This window comes from Mustela erminea, chromosome 4 (assembly GCF_009829155.1).
Source record: "Mustela erminea isolate mMusErm1 chromosome 4, mMusErm1.Pri, whole genome shotgun sequence".
NCBI classification, from domain to species: Eukaryota; Metazoa; Chordata; class Mammalia; order Carnivora; family Mustelidae; genus Mustela; species Mustela erminea.
Genome location: NC_045617.1, coordinates 10,598,500 through 10,618,387, shown reverse-complemented (window position 1 = coordinate 10,618,387; position 19,888 = coordinate 10,598,500). Strand labels below are relative to the sequence as shown.

Sequence of the window (19,888 nt, the reverse complement as noted above, 5' to 3'; positions counted from 1 at the left end):
ATATATACATAATTTTGATGAAACTGTACATCCATCCCAATCACAATACCATATAAAGTCATTCTTTAAGGAAACATTATCTGAATAGATCCAATAGCGAAGAAACACAATAGCTTCTATTTCTAAATATCTTGCATTTGCAATCTTAGACCCAGCATCCGAGACGTGAAGATAATGAGATACAAGGTAGTAAATAGTATATTTTACCCCATCTATAGGAAGAGTTCCCACTTTCCAAAGTCATTTAGATAAGAAGCAGAAAACGCTATAAATCACTGCAAAGTGATTTGTACTTTAAAGCACAAATCTTAACAATTTGTATGCTGAAAAGTGATTAATCATACTTTATTTTCTTTCCAAATTTTCGTACCCTGCCTCATGAATAAGCCAATACACCTTATCTTCTGTCCTATCTGAAAAATCTGGATTAACAGCCAAGGCCAAATTCCATTCTAGCAACAGGGTACCTAGCTACAAATAATTCTCTTGAAGTCCAAGGAAAATAACAACAAATACAGGAACACCTTACTCTGAAGTTCCTTTATTTTGGTTTAAACCTCTCTTAACAGGCTCTGTTCAAGTCTTTGGAGCATTATTAAACGATCCTACTATTGATTTTCTGCACTTAGTACTGGTGGAATGGAGTGACTTGAAGCACTAATGACTGAAGTCCACTCACTGTCTAAAGGACAGGTACAAAGGCAAACGTACATGGAACTCATTCCTCCAACCATCCTCATAACTTAGACTTCAGCGCCTGGAAATAGGACAGGTGGGAAATAGGACACGGAACCCAACTCATCTCTCCTACTTAAATATAGCACTGCTTCTATTTCTGTTACTTATCTTGGGAAATTTCATAAGTATTGGTATATTTTGCTATTCAGAATGAAGCCGTATGTTTCATTTCTACCTTTGAAATCCGAATTTCCAAGCAATCTTTTTTAGAAAAGCACTCCTCTATTTTCAGCTTCATTCTCCATGGGCCATTTATTTGTGATGCTGCGCCGTTGAGTAACTAGAGGTTACAATAAGAATTTGTCATGCCAGAGTCCATCTTTAAAAAGAAAAGCTTTTAAGACAAACACACCAATTTTTTAAATGAGTAGAAGAAATGAACAGGCATTTCACATAAAAGGTGGAGGGGTGGGAGGAACGGTCTCCTAAGTTCAACCTCATAAATAATCAGGAAAATGCACTTTAAAACCACAATAAGACACCATTTCACACCCCATCAGATTAGCAAAAATTTGTAGTCTTACAATATCAAGTGTTGATGAGGATGTAACAGTAGAGAAACTCTCCTACAAATTGGTAAGAGTGAGGAGGTGTCTTTAGGGGTGATATGTCAGGATGTCTTTAAAATGGTTCAGAAAAAAAAAGCCCATAAAAATGTATAGAGGGAGAAAGAAAAGGCAAATAAGACAAAGTTTGTTTTACAAAGTAGGGGACAGGCTCTAGGGGCAGAGTCTGGAAATTGGAATCACGGTTCTGCCGCTCGTTAATTGTAGTCTGGTTTAATTATTTGAGCTCTCTTTATGCCAGTTTAATTATCTGTGAAATGGGAGTAAGGGTGGTATGTAGTTGCTAGAGGTGTGAGCATTTAGTGTGGTAATTCATGAGAAATCCTTAAAGGAGTCCCTGCGGTGACATAACCCTTCAATAAATGTCAGTTATTACCTCTGTGAGCTCCATTTTGCAGATGATGTAAGTTGAGACTCAAGGGGGAAGCAACTTGTCCAGTCACATCTGCTGCTGGTTGAGGCTGTGGGGAAGCTCTCCCACAAATCAGCAGAGACTCCCACACAGCAGCTCCCTAACAGCCAACACTTGAGCAGCCTAAATGCCCACCCACTGTAGACTGGTTCACTAAATAATGCTAGTTTGGTTTGGGGTTTTTTTTTGGGGGGTGGTGGTATTAATTTATTTAGAGAGTGTGCACGTGCACACACAAAAGTGGGAAAGGGGGAAGGACAAAGGGAGAGTGAGAATCTCAAACTGACTCTGCACTGAGCTCCGGAGCCCATTGTAGGACTCAATCTCATTACCTTAGATCATAACCTGAGAGAAAAATCAAGAGTCCAATGCTTAACGGACCGAGCCACACAGGCGCTCCAATAATGCTACATTTCTATACCAGAAGGCTATACAGCCAGGGAGAGGAAAATGATGTACTAACATGAAGAGTATAAAAAAATTAAAATTAGGGATGAATGGGTGGCTCAGTGGGTTATGCCTCTGCCTTCAGCTCAGGTCATGATCTCAGGGTCCTGGGATCGAGTCCCGCATCGGGCTCTCTGCTCAACGGGGAGCCTGCTTCGCCCTCTCTCTCTCTGCCTGCCTCTCTGCCTACTTGTGATGTCTCTCTCTGTCAAATAAATAAAAACAATATTTTTTAAAAATTAAAATTAATTAAAGGTTTTTATTTTATCCTTAAAGATTTTAGCTGGTACAGCAACAAGACTAATTAAGTCATAAAACCTACCATAAAAAAACAAAAACAATTTTTTTGTTTGTACCCCTTTGTACTTCAGCACAATACTTGTCAAGATCAGGAAAGTACTCTCAAAATGTTTAACACATGAGTAGTTAAATAAGCCAAAAACTTATTCCTACAGTCAACTAATTGACAACCATTAAGATCAGGTTTTAAATGAATATTTAGTGACATAGTGAAATGCTCACTATATAAACTTTAAAAATATAGGATTCCCAAACTTTAAATGTATACAAATATATATATGCAAATATATACATTTGCATCCATACATGTATATGTACATATATTTATGTATCTATAAAGTACTTATATATACGTATTTAATATATATATCACAAAACTTGAAAGTTTATACACCAAAATAAATCTTTTCTATTTTTTAAAGATTTTATTTTATTTCATTTATTTATTTTTAAGCAGACTCCACACCCAAAGTAGGGGTTGAACTCACAATCTCAAGATCAAGAGTTGCATGGTCTCAACCCACTGAGCCGACCAGATGCCCCTAAAATTCACTTTTTTTTTTTTCGAAGTTAGAAGTGGTTTTCTTTGAATGGAGAGATGGAAAATGATTTTTTCCTTTTTCTCTTCTTATCTGTAATCTGTATTTTCCACAGTGAAAATATACAACTGGGGACTCTGGAGGGTAATTAGGCATCTAATATAGTCAGGGATTAGCCCATGTACAGTTCTAAAACATTTCCACTCCTGGGTGAAACTCTTCAACTGTGCTCAAGAAGACATTTACAAGAAGGTTCATAATAACGTTGCTTCTAATAGAGAAAAAGTAGAAACACCCTACATCCATCCACGGAAGCATCGATATGTACCAGTTAAAAAGAAGGAAACAGAGATACAATAACCAAGGTGGGTCTATCACAAAAGTATAACGTGGAGTGATATATATCTGAAAATGGCAGAAATGCAGGTGGAGTAGGATACTGTTTATAAAAAGATTAAATACGTGCAAAACAATATTATGTATGTTTACTTATATATTATTTATGTATATATGCTTATGTAGGAAAAATATTTTTAATACATGGGAATGTTGAAATACCAAATGCAGGGTAAAGGTTATCTGTGGAATGGGAGGAAGGGAAATGAGATGGGGGGCATAACAACTGGGGGCGCAGGGAGAGGACAGTAAGCACACCTGTAATGCTTTATCTGTTGGACTGAGTAGTAGAGCACAGGGATTGGTTCTTACACAATCCTCTGCGGGGGTTTGTATGTGTGTGTGTATGCCTGAAGTGTTTCAGAATAAAATAGTCCTCACATAACGAAATGAAAAATTTAAATTGTTTATCTCGAGAAATGCAATTATTTGGAAGTGCAACCATGGACATTTAGACTAATTTAGTGTGTGTGTGTGTGTGTGTGTGTGTGCGCGCGCGCGCGCGCAGCATTGGCAGGGGGTGGGGGTTCCAGTTGGACTGATCTTTTAAAATATTTTTACATCTTTATTTTGGCAAAAACAAGATTTCCAAACCAGAACATTTAATTCCTGCGAAAACAGAAACGATTTTTAGTGAGAATATTTTATTATAATTATTACCCAATTTCGTTTAATACCCCAACTCTATCGGGAGAAAAAAACCTCAAACATTCGCCCTTCCTGTCCCTAAAACATACATATTTAAAAGCAGGGGGTAAAGAAAGATCGAATCTGTAGAAAGCTGTAGTCATTTTATTTTTCCAGCCAATTCTAGATGTAGGGGAAGCTCCGTGGCTCAGGGCAGAGGCCCTGGATGACTAAAGGCACATTTCCAGCCTTGCTGAAGCCCATCATTCCAACCCCGGCCGACTTTGTCAGAGGGCAGAATGACACATTTGCACATGGTTAAACGGTTTCGTCAGTGAAATAGATTTAAACTAGCTTTAGAAGGAAGAAAAGAAAACATTGAGTGCATTCCACATTTTCCCTTAAGTACACTGTACCTTCCAGTTATGCTGCATTTTGCATGCCTCAGAGCTCTGAAACACTATTTAAATGGTGCACATAAATCATTTCGTCCCCAGTGAAATACAGCTATCTCCTCCGGGAGTAATAAGGGGTGACCTGTCCCAAGTGACTACACCCTGGGGTGAGGCCACGGCTCGACCAATATCAAAGGCAGGTAAACCGACGGGACCCACGTTCTGTCTTCATGGCCGGAAAGTCTGGGGAAGTTCTCCTCTTTCCTTGTATCCATCCACCGCAAATTTGGGTTAAAAGCTCTCGTTTGAAACCCCGGGAAATTCTGCCTCCCGACCACATGATCTCAGCAGTTCCAGCGTGTGGGAAATGTAGGGTTACAAGAGCGGAAAAGATCATCCAAAAAAAGGCAGGCTGGAGGGAGACACTCCAAAGAGTGGCTCTGGAAAAGGTTACACGACCCAGAAATTAACAAAGATGTGAGTGAGGAGGTGGGTGTCCGTGTGTTCCCAGCAAAAAAAAAGGAGACTTTCCTCATCCCGAGAATCCACCGTGGGGGTTCGTGCAACGCACGGACGCGACTCGATTGACAACAATCTTGTTTACACAGCGCACACCCTGGGGGAGAGCCGTCCTGTGTTCGCAAGCCAGTGCCTGCGTTCCAGACGCTTCCCGGGAAAGGACGGGCCGCGCGGGGGCGGGGCCGCCGGGCTCGGGGCCGCGCGGCCCGCGGCTGCTCCCCCGCCCCGCCCGCCCGGCCACCGCGCTCCCGGCCCGAGCGGGTGCTGGGAGGAGCGAAACCGGTTCCCGGGCCAGCCTACCCCAGGATGTGGCAGAGGAGGGCTGGCCGATACTCGGGGAGCCTGGGAAGGCAGCCGGCCTCGGCCCGGCGCGTCCGCGGGCCTCCGCACACGTGCACTCTTTCTGCATTGCTAATCAGGACCTCTAAGGAGCCTAGGTAATTTCCAAACCAAACCCTGCCCCCACCCCCGCAGCACACACTGGCTCGCACCCCGGGTCCGTAGGAATTGCCAATAAGGGCGCCTCCTGTCCGAGGAACGTGCTTAGCAGCCGAATTCGGCCGCAGGGATGGTCTGCAGGCGGCCCTTGCTCCAGGCGTCCCCAGGGAGAAGAGCGAGGTCCGCCTCCGGAACAGCCTGGAAGCTTCGACTTCCCAGGGCAGAGGAGAGAAGTCTACCTCACCTGAGCCGAGGCCAAAAACCGCCCCTTCCTTTGGAGCCTGGCTTTCCCTGTAACTGAAAGGACCACATCTACTGTAAAATTTTTCTAAATTTCACTAAATTGCTTTCGGTTGAATAATTATGGGATCTCAGTTTCAGAATTAAATTCATCACCTACCAGGACGGCGCCCCAGACTGGGCACATGCACAAAAATTAGCTGGCTGAGTCCTCACACAGCCCAGTGGGGTTGCTGCAAATACTTGCCCAGGGGGGCGCCTGGGTGGCTCAGTGGGTTACGTTCCCCACTCTTGGTTTGGGGTCAGGTCATGATCTCAGCATTCTGAAATCCAGACACCCCCCCCCCAGACCCCTGTGTGTGTTGGGGTGGGGTGGGGTCCTGCTCAGCGGGGAGTCTGTTTAAGATTCTCTCTCCCTTCCCCCCACCCCCGCCTCCCCCGCTCGCTCTTGCTCTCTAAAATAAATAAATATTAAAACAAAAAGCCAAACACCTGCCCAGGCAGAGAAGCAGAAGGCCTTCCTAGGCTGTGTTGTTGGTGTAAAGTCACCCAGACCAGCACCTTGCAGGACCTGCTCCTTAAACCCCAGGGAAACCCCATACTAGGGAGTGGAAATGGCTTCACCCTTGACTTCCTTTTCTCCGCAACCCTTTATCCGAAGCTGTTTTCATTTCCTTCTTTCCCTCTCCTTTCTCTCCGTCTTTTTGCTCCCTTGGCCACAGGGTCACTTCTTCCTAGCCGCAGGAAGTCTGTCGAGGACAGAGGATTAAAGGGCAAGGTGGGGAAGGGAGATGCTATCCATCAGAGCAGGACAAGGCCAGAGCCGGCCTTCTGCTCCTCTTGCCAAGTTAATGTGGTACGAGAACCAGCCGGGTCGGGTCTGGACACGCTTTCCTGTTCTGCAGCTCCCAGAAGTTTTCGCGTCTCTAACTTCAGTGATCTTTGGTGCCCCTAAAGGCAAGTGGGACACCTGAATCATAAAGCTTCAGATGAGCTGAGTTCAAAGTTTTATTTTCTACTTCTAAAGACCGCCATAAATTAGGGCAAAGGGAGTTGGAATCCCGCCTCCTGCCCCTGCGTTCCTCTGAGATTATTAAGGTTGGCTAAGCAGTCGGCTCTTGGGAAACCAGGTATAACGAGACCTGGCTGGAGGGAGCCGGGGGTTGTTTGTGGAACTTTCTTCTCTGCGGCAGGAGCAGTCCTGCAAGTTTGCCATTTAGAGCTATGTGGTGTCGCCTGCCTTTTGTGGCAAAAGTCCCAGAGCACAAGGCTTCCCGGCTGAGTATCAGGCCGGCCTTGAAGGAGGAGGAAAGCGGGCACTGTGAACTGGGGGCCGCGGGCCTGGGAGACCTGTTCACTCCCTCCCCACCCCACCTCCCCCCTTCTCATCTGCAGTAGCCTGGCGAGCTCATGTTCAAAGAGAAGCAATGCTTCAGAGCTTTGCCGCCAATTTGGATGGAGTCCTTAGGATTAAAGTGATAGGATATCGTCAGAACGAACATTCTGCACAGATCTAAGTTGATCCTGAAGAAAGCAATTAATTCTTGCTGTTCTGTTTTCCTTATCTTCATGTGGAACCCTACGTTGTCCCAACTCTCTCATGTTTTTGCATTTCCAGCAAAAGAGCTGTTTCTAAGACTCTTACAACAGTTACGGTGTTGGGGATAGTCGGTAATTCCTGTTTTTCCCCTCTGGCCTGTCTGCCTGCAAATGTTCTGCCGCGGTAGCAACCGACGTGTTTTTGAAACCTGGTGGCAGAGATGCCATCTGGTATAATTTTCCAGGTTGTGCCGGACCGTTTCCCCAGGGCGAACACAGAGACCCTGGGCCGTGCGTGTAGGTTGAGACGGACAGGAGGGGAACGTAGAGCAACAGAAGGGTGGGGACTTAAGGTGGCTTCATTCCAAAGCCCCCGGGATGGCTCCACAATCACACCAGATCCTGTTCTGGACTATCTGTCTGCCCACTCAAATCAGGTTCCCAGAATAACAAGGACAAAAGTAGGTGGGAGTGTGAACCATGGAAATATCAGCTCCCTACGGAACAAGCTTGTTGGTGTTTATGAACATCGGCCTTTTGAAGAGATGGGGACCTAGACAAAATCAAGGCTATTTTGCGGGAAGAAAACGAAAAGAGAAAGGAGGAGGAAGTGAACCACCCATCAAAAATAAAGGAACTCTCTCCCACTCTGCTTTGTGCTGTGATCTAAACCTACCGGAAGCCAGACCCAAAAGATAGACAAGGCCAAACTGATGAGTGTATCATGGTGTCAGCTCCATGGGTTTGCAAACAGCTGAGAAATGATTCCATTCTCATGACTCTCCGAGACATTCTGCAGTGAGTGTCAGGGTGACACCAGTGCTTGTCCACCTCCTGTTATTTCCTGCAGGGCCTTCCGCAAAGAGGAAAGCACCCCTTTCTACTTTATTCCAATAGACTGGTCATTTTTATATCTCAGTAGTCCCCAAAGCATTTTATAGAGGAATCTAAATCTATCTGTTATTATGGGGAAAGTACAGACTTTCAGGGAACAGAAATGAGAAAGCCCTTTGGCTGAAATTATTTATTTTTTATAAAATCTCTCCGTAACAAAGAACCTATCTGGGTGATAAAGAGATTCAGAAGCATGGGGGAATGGCCCTCACATTGCGTTTTGTTTTTACTCTTTGGTTACCTTCTCTGGGTCAATCAGACCAATTAGAAAAGTCAATGTTATTCAAAGTGGGGTAGTCTTTTACTTAGGACTCGGACAACTATTTTGCTGGAAATATAGAAACATTGGGGAATCGGGACTGACTGTGATTCCCCATAAAGATAAGGGAAACAGAAAACAGTAAGAATTAATTGCTGTCTTTGGGATCAGCTTAGATTTGTGCAGAATGTTTGTTTTGACAATATCACTTTCATCCTCAGGACACCCTTACAAATCAACATTGACGTGTCCTTAAAAGATAATGTGACAGCCAGCTCTTAATTACTTGAATCATGGTGCAGAAAGAACTTATTATAACCAGCAGACCAAGGGACCAGTCATAGAAAAGATGGGTCAACTGGACACAGGGGCAGGGGGAGGGAGGGGAGGGTTGGAGGAAGCAATCGAAGTTCCTGATTGTTTCTTTTCCCAAAATTCTTTTGACAAAGATTCGATTGCACCAAATATCCATCATTGTCATGATGACCAGATCATCCAACTTGTTTCATTAAACGTTCTCTGTCCTCCTACGATGGTCTAAACAGGGTTTTCCCACTTCGCACTCTATCAATCCAGAGTGGTGATTGTGCCATAATTTAGAAGATCCCTTGTATCAAATATTAATATTTGTATAGTTATTAAAGTATGTAATGATGTGCACAGGGACTCTAAAATTAAATATAGCATGTCATTTATAGTCTTTTCTAAAACTATAAATGAAAAATTACTTTCTAGCCATTAGTCTTTGCTGGAACCACTTGTGAGATGACTTCTGTTTTAAACGGTAGATATGACACTTTTTAGAAAGTACAACATTTAAGTGAAATCGTTTACATTGATGATCAGGTGGTTTTCAGATGAGGTTGATCCGTGTGCTCTTTCCTAAACAAAATATTGAGTAGAAGAAAAATAAATGAAACAGATAAAAACAAAAAGTGTTGAGGAGGCAATGGAGGAACAGGTTTTAGGGCTTTCGACCCTCTGAAGGGCCACAGAAGCACTTTTGAGGAAGAGCAGGGCATGGGGGATGGTGAAAGCCAGGGAAGTATTGTCAGACTCATTAAAAAGGAAATAAATAAAAGCCTGTTGAAGATGACATACATCTTCCTTGTACCTGTATGTGTCTGTGAAGTACCATTCAATTCATATCTGGTTCCCGTCTTCATCATTCTTCTCCTGAAACTGCAACTTCTGTGGCATTTTATCCTAGGGCAGATGGATTTTGTGTCTGTGAATTTTTAGATTCTCAGTTGTATCCTAGCAGTTCAGACCAGGCCAGAGGCATGTTAGGCCAAGAGGCATATGACCTCGATGAAATTATTGAGCTAAGTATTTCTATGTTGTCAAATAACCATAGCATCTGAAGAAATGATTGTCAACTTATGATTAGAACTTTAAGGCTCTTTCATCCAAAAAAGGTGATTTATTTGCAGTTGAGACCACTGAGGTCTTGGAAGTTGAGGGAGATCACCAAGGTCGCAGGAGTTCATTCCAGACCCCAGCACAAGTCTCTTGGCCTAAGTCCTATGCTTTTTCTGCTACCCTATGGGATTCATTGCACACATTAATGTGAAATTTTTACAGCTTGCAAATATCAAAAGAACCATCAACTGACACTGATGATTTGTACCTTTGTTTAGGCTCAGCTAGTCTGACGCCTCTCTGAAGTCATAGTCAGGAGGCACAGCTCCTCTTAGATCACAGATCCTGGAAACATCCTTAAGAAACACAAGTCACTGCAAAAGGATTTTAGGAGGTCATGTGGGGAGACAGCACCAAGGTACAGCAAGCATCTGTGCCTTCTTTAGGAAGTAGTGGGGTGGGTTGTGTAGCATATACTGAAACTCATCAACCAACGCGAGGCTGGGACAGGCAGGCTGGAACCCTGGTGTAGCTGACTCGGGCCGCTGTCCGCATTGAGAGCTTCCTTCCCACCTAACTCCTTGGGCAGAACGTGGGGAAAGCTCATCCCATGGGCCAACCTTCTCATAAACCCAGAGCTTTCAGTCCTGCCCTGGCAGCAGAGGAGTCTGAGTTTGTGTCACACACCCATGATCGAAATAAGGGAGCTTCGTGTGGTTTTGAACTCATCTAAGCATATTTGTGCCTACTCCACATGCCTTTCCAAATGACCTAATTGAACATTTTTATTTATAAGTCCCATTCCTTAAACGTGTCGTTTTCTGCTTCAGGCGATGTTGGATTCGTTTGTTTTTGCTCCTTCTGAGCTTTCAAGAGAAATACTGAAGGAGGATTCGCTGTGAACCAGATCGATACGATGGTTTCCATTTTTGGCTTTTTGGCATCTTCGCTTATGTTAGTCGTTGTGTGCCTAGTTGTATATACAGTGATACGACATGCATTTCCGTCTGTGTAAATGCACATGCTTCCGAGAGACCAAGCAGCACAGGCTTCCGTGAGGCACACGTCTGTCAACCACGAGTGGAATGAGAGGAGTGAGTCTCCCGTCGGGGGTTCCCTGTTGCTCCATACAGTTTGGGAAACGGAAGACACTCAACTTTGGAAAAGCATCTGGGGGTACTTGGGGGTAATGATCCTGTTTGTTACTTGGCTTATTCAGATTATGTTATAAATAGGATGGCCTCGATTTTTAAGTGACATCATTGATACAGCATGTGAAGTTTCCTCAGGAAAAAGAGCAGCGGTTAGTGTAGATCCTGGAACACTTGCTTGCCCTGCCTCACAGGATTGTTGCGAAGAGCAAATAAGGTGAAAATTGTAAGGGACATTGCAAACTGTGACGATCTCTTCCCATTTATTGGTACAGGTACATGTTTGAATTACATTTCAGCATGGAAGCAAAGACCAAAAATTCAGGTTATTGCTTCCACCCACTCTTATGAAACTGTAGGACACTTAACCTGGTTTTTTCTTCAGTAGCTTTATTGATGTAGATTTTACATACCCTAAAATCCGCTCACCGTGAGTGCACACTGATTGATTTTGAGTAGTTGTATAGAGTCGTGCAACCATTGTTAGAATCCAGTTTTAGGACATTTCCATGACCCCAGTAAACTCCCGTTTGCCCATTTGCTGTTTAACCCTTTTCACACCCCAGCCCCAAGAAAACACTGACGTGCCAACTATTTCTATACATTTGCCTTTTCTGGACATTTCATATGAATGGAGTCTTTTGAATCTGGCTTCCTTCATATAGTTTATGTTTTTGACATTCATCTATGTTGTAACATATATCGGTATTTGGTTCCTTGTTATTGCTGAATACTATTCTGTTAACATTTGGCTTGTTTTGAGTGTCTGACTATTCAAAAAATGCTGCTATGAACATTCACGTACGTATCTTTGTCTAAGACATCTGTTTTCATTTCTCTTGGGTAGATTCCTAGGAGTGAATTGTTGGGGTTTATGTTTAGTTTATGTTTACATTTTTAAGGAACTGCCCATCTGTTATCCAAAGTGGTCATATCATCTTATATTCCCATCAGCAATGTGCAGGGGTTCCGATGTTGCCACTGCAACCTTGTCAACACTTGTTATTGTCTGTCTTTTTGATGCCAGCTGTCCTGGTGGGTGTGTAGTGATGTCTCGTGATGGTTTGGATTTGTATTTCCTTAACAATTAATGATGTTGAGCATCTTTTCATGTGTGTGTTTGTCATTCATATATCTTTTTTTTTTTTTTAATCTCTATTCAGATCTTTTGCCTAGTTTTAAAAGCTGGGTTGATTGCTTGTTATTGAGCTAGACCCTACTTGTTTTTTGTCATTAATTACCATTTCATCTTTCACCGACACATGTGCTCTCCTATTCTGCTGCCTTCCAATGTTACTATAGGTCTGTGCTTCTTTAATTTTTAGTACAAATACATCTTTTTTCCTCCAAACTTGATTTTGAAACTTCCTCAAGGAAGTTTCCTTATTTCTTATTTATTTCTTTTTATAAGCCAGACCTACAAGATATTCTAAAGATAATATCTCCTCAATGAGAATTTGTCACATAAATGATGAAAAGCTCATTTTCTTTATATCAGTATCATCAGCACACCTGGTATTATAATTTAGTGAGTCGCATTTAATTTTCTTGATTATTACTTATTTTGTACATCCAAGGTTTCAGTTTTAAAATCATTTTGGAACTGAAGGAGCGCTTCAGATAGTAAAAGTGGACAAACAAATTTAATTATCAGAAAAGGATTAAAAGAGATTCTGGGAAAACATTAATAGTTTGTGGTAGTTAATGTGTTCAAATAAATTCAGATTTTTAGGTATTATAATTTTTCTGCAAATGTCTCCGAGTGCCTTAACAAAAATAGCACAAAACATAATTATCAAAACGGACAACTCTCTCAAGTATACCCACGAGCAGGTTGAAAGCAAACCAAATGCTTTACCTATCACCAGTACTCTGGACCACAAATAAAGATTTCTAATTATAAATATAAACCTACTTAGGTATCAGCCTGAATATAAAACAAAAACAACTTTCCCTATAACTAGTAAATAACAGAGGAAAAAAAAAAAAAAAAACTTTTGAGCCTTGCCTGGAAGGATGCCAAAGATATACACTTGAGAATATTTTAAGGTAATTAGCATTTTTGTCTCTGTGTCAGTAAAAATAGGCTTTTGCCTGCTACTAATTTTCTTTGGGTTAGTGAGACCATTGTATGAGTGAAGGGCCGTTAAAGGCCATTTATATTGTACAAACAGAGGCACAAATTAGAGAGGGCATGTTAATAAGGAGAGGGGCCTTATGAGTGCTCAATTATGAGCCCAGAACCTGCTTCTATTTTAGGGGGATAGAAAACACATCAATCTTGCTTTTAGAATATTTTCAATTAAAATGAACAGCACAGGGCATACTAAGAACCAGCAAAGGCTGTGGCCATGTGGATTTTGAATCGTTCTTACGCACCATCTGAGTATCAAAACTGATACACGTTTAATGGGCTGAAATATAATTTGAGATCCCCGAAGAATGAGGTCCCCGAGCTGCATAAGAAATTCTAAAGGAAAAGAAATATAAAACTGGACCATCTGTTTCACTTTTCAGCCTGCAACCTTTAGAGTAGAATATTTGGAGGAGGATGCTGTTTAAACCCGAATAGGGATGAAATATAGTACATAAACTCATAACATATCATTAACTTCCTCTCTCCCAAGCACAATCAATAGCGTCCGCCAGCCTAGCTCTGCATGCTAAAAACAAAGCCCAGTGTTCCCCGCACAGAGCAGTCACTTTCCCCACACCGAAACAATAGTGGATAGATTACTCTCCGGCCCTAGGCAGTGCCTCCTGCCTAATTGGGGTGAGCAAATGGAGGGACCCACTCTACCCAGGCAAGTGTTGGGGGGGGGGATGTAATTATAGTTTGCATATGCAATGATATCCGTGTAAGCCCAGTTTGCACTTCCTTTAGCCACTACTCTCCGTGGCTTCCTAGCATGTTTCTTATTCATACTTAGGAAAACATTTCAAGATCTTCTCGCCCCAAGTTACCTTTCCCCTTATGCAAAATACTGATTTTAGAAATAGAGCTAACAGGCAGTCAGGGTTCACGGAATGCTCAGAGAGTGGAAAGGCACTAAATAAAGCAGTGAAAGGTGGCGGGAATGAATGCCTTTGGTCTCGAGGTAGAGAAACCACTACCCCCTCAGTGCTATTCAGTAAGCCCAGAGCCGAACTTGTGCAAACCGTGATTGTATTGGATTTTTGGCTTCTCTTTTTCAGGTGGCGCTAGTCCCCTCTCTTGAAACCTTTGTAACTATTAAGGCTGAAGTGCCATTTAAAGAAAAAGGAAGGCAAAGAAATGAGCTATAGGAAGCCATGGTGAGTCATTTGTCAATGAATCCTTTCTTGAGCTCATTGGGGAAGCAGGCTTCAGGGTGATGGGATCATAGGCTTTATTTTGAATTTGTCTGTTATAACCTTAAAGCTTTCTTCAAGGGAGACACATAGGGTTCATATCTGATACACCGTCTCTGTTGCTACGGAAAAGTCTGTACTTAACCATATTACGGTGTTCTGTTAGGAGCAGGGAAACCAGAATATCAGTTCATCTCTTTTTAAAAACTGTGTTTTATGGGCGAAAACAAAACAAAAAACATGGACAGCACCTACTTTGGACGCCAGAGAACAATTTTAAAGGCCTTTTTTTTACATTGTATGTATCAAGAAGCTGTTATGCATTTAAAGATTCATGGTGGCCTCTTAGCTACAGAAGTTAACGGTCATGTTGTACAGTTACTCACCTTACGTGATAGAAGCTCCTCTGAAATTTACATCTCTGAGTTCATCTCCATGTTGCATGTCTCATTTCCCCCCGAGGCTCCACAACGGAGCTCTCCGTTGGGCATGGATCTAGTACTGCCTTCTTGGTGCAAGGTCAAGGTGCTATGATGAGTACTTGCTGTTCATGAGTCTTCTGTTCAAAATGGAAAGGTAGAGCTTGCCCTAGCATGAAAATCTGGGCTTTCCTGGAAAAAAGGCAACAATGGCTCTAAACACAGTCTAAACATTTTCAGCTTTCACATTTTTTCTCTTTGTATCGGTCATTGCAAAGTATCGTTTGATTCGTTTTAAAACGGTAACATAGGGGCAACCTGGGTGCAGGAGTTTTCGTGCTTGGGATTGTGAGTTCAAGCCCGGTGTTGGGCACAGAGATTACTTAAATAAATAAATATGTTTTTTTTTTTAAGCCAGGAATGTATTTTATAGTGCTAACTCCTACGCTTGTAGGTAGACCTGTTGTTTCCCAGCAGGGATCTAGAGTCAGGCCGCCAGGGTAAGGGTCCGGCTGTGCCATTTGTAGCCTGTGTAATCTTGGGTAAGCTTCTTAACCTCCCTGTGCCGTAGCTGCAACACTGGAATAATAATGGCACCTATTCTATAGTGCTGAAGTGGGAATTAAATGAGATAGTTCCGGTAAAGCATGGAAAATGTTGGCTGGCACATACTAGGTATGCAGTATGTGTTAGATTATTACATTGTTGTGTGTCTTTATCATCCTGCAATTTTTAATTTTGCCCTTTTCTATGAATATGGAACCATTTCCTTAACTCAGAAGCATTTTTCTTAAAAGGATTTTATTTATTTCTTTGACAAAGAGTGAGAGAGCCAAAGCAGGGAGAGTGGCAGAGGGAGGGGGGAAGCAGGCTCCCCACAGAGCAGGAAGCCTGATGCAGGGCTCGATCCCAGGACCCTGAGACCATGACCTGAGCCAAAAGCACACACTTAACGGACTGAGCCACCCACTCACCTGAGACGCATTTAAAATGGTAGAATTTGGCTCATTGTGGCAGGATGTTAGAAAAATACGTGGGATTGGGGGACTTTCCAGTGTCGCTCAAATAATACTGAGACTATAAATGACAGTTACCCTGTAACTCTAAAGAAAATTTGGCCTTTCAGTCTAGAATATAGATATGATTCCTTCTTTGCCCATTGTCCTTCTAATAGCTCTTTTTTGATTCTAGATAATACAAATTAAAAACTGTTTGCCTAGATGTATATATGTTATAGAGGTCTTTAAATCTCTGTTCACATCGGTGCTGTATTAACAATCCTTGTATGTTATTAAACGTAGAAAGAGGTTAAAAATAATTTTGATCGTTCACTCCAACATAGGCAAAGACCAGTCATGGTCTTTGGGATACTGGCTTTTACCGGTATACTGAGTATAATAAATGTAGACAAAGACAAGGAGCTAGTTTTGTGTCTCTCCAAACTGAATGTGTAAGGTTTCAGCCAGACCTGGAATTGATTGTTAGTATTTGGCATTTCTTCACAACCAGCGGGAGCACTATTAGTAGATCTCTTTCTTTTACTCAGAACGTAATTTGGTCTTGTCAAGTTAATTTGGCTATAGTCGAATGGAATTTTTTGTTCTTTAAAGGTTCGTTGTTGTTGTTGTTGTTTGCACATTTCATTTATATACTATCTCTAGTGAGGTCAAATTCCCCATGTAAATATTATCTGATTTATTCTCATAACATCTCTAAGAGATAGGGTGTGTTTGTCTATATTATTAACATCTGGTCTTAGAAGATCCACATTTACTTTGTTGGGAAAGCACCGAAAATAAATCTCATGTAGACACTAATGGAAAATATAATAGGAGATAAATACAGGTATGTCTGCAAATGAAGATATTTTCCCACCTTTGAAATCTGTTGACTAAAAAGATAAAAAGTGGAACAACTTATGATGATTGAATAGTAATAAAAAGCAGCATTTAATCTAAATCTCTCCTTCCTGTGATTACAGCATACTAAATATTACTCAGTACCGGAGAGTGTGCTGATGAGCTACGTAAATGTTTTCCAATAAAATTAAATAGATTAGATTTGGAAAGAGAATGTTAATGTTTCCAAGGCTTTTAAAGAGTCATCTTTATTTTTTCTGGAAGAGTCTTCTTTAAAAACTTCTCTGAAAAATACGTGCTTGCAGACCGTGGCACAGTGTTCCGAGTCCTAGCAGAGTGGACACCATTATTTCCACGCGGGTAGAACAGGCGGAGGCAACCATCATGTGTGAGAAGTTCTTGTCGTCTGTGATCCTTTATTGTTAATTCTCTTCGTGTATTTTGCCTGCTGCTTTGTTTTGGTTGTCAGAGTCTGTTACTGAGACAAGAGGAAGCTCATCCTGCCCCGACAGCCGCAGAGTGAGTTGGCATGACACGCCGTGAGGTGAGTCTAATTGCTGTTAATATTGGGAGGATGCATAATCCTATTAAAACGAAGAACAGTTATAAAAAAAGATAAATAAGTGGTGGCAAGTCTAGATTACAAGAAAGAAGGACAGCCTGACGAGGGAAAACCCATTAACCTGACAGGAAGCAGTTCTTTACTTCCAATGTAGCAGTTGTGAGGCCGCATTCCTACTAAATCCAAATGGAAACCGTTTTTTGAGTCATTTATAGACTTAAATATTAGGCTTTCTTATATGTGAAAAAGGAGACCCTACCGTGATTCCTAATTGTTAATAGAATATCAAAATGCCATGTTAGGTAGGTTTCTAGGGAAGCTTTCATCTTGTTCCCTAGGTGTTATTAATGAGTCAAAAAAGGTAACTTTATATTAGCCGAGAGAACACCTTAAACCAATGCTTCTCAGACTCCAGTGTGAGCTTCATCTTGGGATCTCAATACATTGTGGGCGACGATTCAGTAGGGGCTGGATGGGCCCTGAGATGCTACATTGGAGAAGCCCCAGGAGATGCCCGTGGTACTGACTCAGGACCCCTCCTGGAGGAGGCAGACTGCAGGGAACTCTTCTACAAAGAAATTCACACAATTATGGTGCTGCTTGCTTTGTCATCATTTCTGGAAATTGAATGGCATTGGGGTAACAAAACCAAGTCACTTGCTTTGCAAATGGAAGTAGAAAGAATGAGCCAATTTAAAGCTTCAAGGACTCCTTTATGATTTTTTTAAAAGTAATCTCTATCCCCAGTGTGGAGTCTGAACTCGACCGTGAGATCTAGAGTCGCACACTGTGAGGCCGCCGACTCTTGACTTTGGCTCGGGTCATGATCTCAGGGTCCTGGGATCCAGCCCCACGTCATGCTCTCTGCTCAAGGATTCTCTCTCTCCCTCGGCACCTCCTACCACTCATTCATTTTCTCTTTCTCCTCTGTAAAATAAATAAATACATCTTTTTAAAAAAAAAAACGCATCCCTTAATGACTGAGCCAGACAGGCGCCCCTAGGACTCCTTTAACGACAGCTGGATTTACTGCTAAGGTTGAAACTATAGAATGGAACAGGCAGAAAGGCAGAAAGTCTCCTGGTTCCTTTTGGAGCTTCATTCATAGCTTCCTTCAATACTCCCCCTTCCTTGTGGTCATGGTTATTAGATGGCTACAGGAAACATGGACATATTCTGTGCATACAATAGACTTCACAATGGAAATTCATGATGACTTAGTAGAAGAGAGCATTGTACTGGGGCGCCCGGGTGGCTCAGCCAGTGCAGCAACGAGACTCTTAATTTCAGCTCTGATAGTGATCTCAGGGTTGTGAGCTTGAGCCCTGGATGAGGAGTGCTCTGTCCTGGCCACGGAGCCTGCTTAAGAGTCTCTCTCTCTATCCCTCTGTCCCTCCCTGCTGCTCACAAGTACATGCATACTCTCTCTCTCTCTCTCTAAAAAAGAGAGAGAGAGAGAGTGAGCACGTGCAAGCACTGTGCTTCTTCTCCATCATCCCACCAACCAGGTTGTTAAGTGAAGGTTTAATGCTGCAAGCATCTGACAGCATGCACGTTTCACCCATTTGACCTGTGCCCAGGACATGCCGTTTATTGGTGGTTTAATACCAGTAAGGTCATCTGACATCCCCCAGCATGAAGTCTGGTGCTGTGAGCTGTTGAATGCATTAATCTTAATCAAACCTCAGATAGCTGAATGAGAGGGAGAACTTCAAATAATTCAGAATACGTTGGAGTCAGAAGAGCCCGAAATGGGGAAAATGGGTTTCAGAAACTGGACTGCACATTAAATACTCTGAATTTGGGTAATCACAAACTACCACTTATTACTTACCTCGTAAGTTTGTAAGGAAAGTGTAAACAGAGGGTAAGAAGGTGAATTCCAACTCTAGAATGTTATGTGGAGGTACTAGTCTGCTCAGGCTGCTTTAACAAAATACCATGGCCTTAGTGGCTTAAGTGATGGACGTTTATTTCTCAGTTCTGGCGCTGGGAAATCTAAGATCCAGGTGCCAGCTGGATTCGGTTCCTGGCTAGGAAGCACCTTCCCCCTGGTTTGCAGATAGACTTGCCCTGTGTCTTTAAGTGGCTGAAAGGGAGAGAGGGATCGGTCTTCCTCTTCTTATAAAGCTACTGATTTTCTTCTGAGGGTTCTAACCTCTGAATGCTCTACTTCATCTAGCCCTGAGTACCTCCCAAAGGCCGTATCTCCAAATACCATGACAATGGGACAGTTTCAACATGTGAATTTGGGGGGCCACCGTTCAGTCTGTTGTAGTGCTAATGGCTGACGAGTGGTGGTGACTTTGTCATTATAACACAAGCACAAAGATGAAGACTTTTTTGTTGCTTTTCAACTTCCATATACTTTTTATATTTGTTGTCTCTAAAACCGCAAGTGTGGGGGCACCTGGGTGGCTCAGTGGGTTAAGCCTCTGCCTTCGGCCAAGGTCATGATCCCAGGGTCCTGGGATCGAGCCCCGCGTCGGGCTCTCTGTTCAGCAGGGAGCCTGTTTCCCCTCCTCTCTCTCTGCCTGCCTCTCTGCCTACTTGTGATCTCTGTCTGTTAAATAAATAAATAAAATCTTCAAAAAAATTAAAAAAAAAAAAAAAAAAAACCGCAAGTGTGTGTGTATGACTGATGTCAAGTCTGGAAATAAGGCCCCTGATGATAGTGCTGCCGTCCCATTATTGAAGGCTGCTCATCCTAGAATCAGTTTATCTCCTACCCACAATACCACCTTTTAAAAAAATAATTGTGATGAATTTACGAACTAACTCGCATAATCTTACTCTAGGAAGACAAATTTAGTCCTACTTCACGAAGACAAATTTACTTCTAGAATGTTAGAGAAAAATCTGCACCTTCTAGTACTCACTAGAAAGCAAACATGGC

The 19,888-nt window shown here is 42.4% G+C and overlaps 1 long non-coding RNA gene across 4 annotated transcripts in view; it reads left to right on the top strand.

The window, feature by feature from the left end:
- Nucleotides 1-5,158: 5,158 nt before the first annotated feature.
- The window catches only part of LOC116588023, a 45,108-nt gene continuing 30,378 nt past the window's right edge, over nt 5,159-19,888 (top strand). For 2 of the 4 annotated variants that reach the window (XR_004284742.1, XR_004284743.1), the window contains exons 1-3: nt 5,159-5,376; nt 14,018-14,116; nt 16,900-16,974. This is a non-coding gene — a long non-coding RNA (uncharacterized LOC116588023). Of the gene's footprint in view, nt 5,377-14,017; nt 14,117-16,899; nt 16,975-17,330; nt 17,848-19,888 lie in introns of those variants that run through there. The other 2 variants (XR_004284740.1, XR_004284741.1) reach the window with 2 other exon arrangements.